The sequence below is a fragment of the Triticum dicoccoides genome, chromosome 3A (assembly GCF_002162155.2).
Source record: "Triticum dicoccoides isolate Atlit2015 ecotype Zavitan chromosome 3A, WEW_v2.0, whole genome shotgun sequence".
NCBI lineage: Eukaryota > Viridiplantae > Streptophyta > Magnoliopsida > Poales > Poaceae > Triticum > Triticum dicoccoides.
Genome location: NC_041384.1, coordinates 143,834,922 through 143,835,829, shown reverse-complemented (window position 1 = coordinate 143,835,829; position 908 = coordinate 143,834,922).

The window sequence follows — 908 nt, the reverse complement described above, 5'->3', positions numbered from 1 at the left end:
TCTCTATTGATGACTTTCAATCGACTCTTGTTTTCAACATCAGCAAAAATCATCAGAGTGGAATTCACGTGAGGATAACCATCATCATCTTCTCCTTCACTCTCAGCCTTGTTTGCCCCCTTCTCCTTTTCCTTGGGTTGTTTCTCTCGGAACTGCTGGATCAGGAGCCAACACTGTCGAGTGGTATGCTTTGGGTAAATGAAAATACCTTCTTCGTCTTTTTTGGTGTGGATATGGCACGGCAGATCCAACACGTCATTTCCATCTTGATCTTTTATTTTCTTGGGGTTCCACGGCCCTTTGGGCTTCCCCTTGAACTTTCCTTGAACCACAGCCAAGGCCTCACCCGAAGCAGCTGGTTCGGCCTTGCGTTTTTGTTTCCGACTGGAGTTTCCTCCTCCGGCTTCGTGGGCGACTGCTTTGTGCTTGCCGCTCTGCAGTCGCTCTTCCTCTTCACCATTGGCATACTTGGTGGCAATTTCCATCATCCGAGTCAGAGTCATGTTTCCTGTCCGACCGAATTTCAGATTCAACTCCCGGTACCTGACGCCTTCCTTGAAAGCACAAATTGCCTGATGATCAGACACATCTTCCACCATGTGGTGCAGGGTGATCCACCTCTGGATATAATCTCTCAAAGTTTCATTCGGTTTCTGCATGCAACACTGTAATTCTGTCAAACCTGCTAGCCATTTGCAAGTACCCTCAAATGTTCTGACAAACACTCGGGCGAGATCTTCCCAAGTATAGATGCTGCCGGGTGCCAACTGATTCAGCCACGCTCTAGCCGAGCCCTCCAACATCAGAGGAAGGTTTTTCATGGCCACCTCATCATTGCCGCCACCAATCTAGACAGCCACTCGGTAGTCTTCGAGCTAGGTGTCAGGCTTGGACTCTCCGGTGAACTT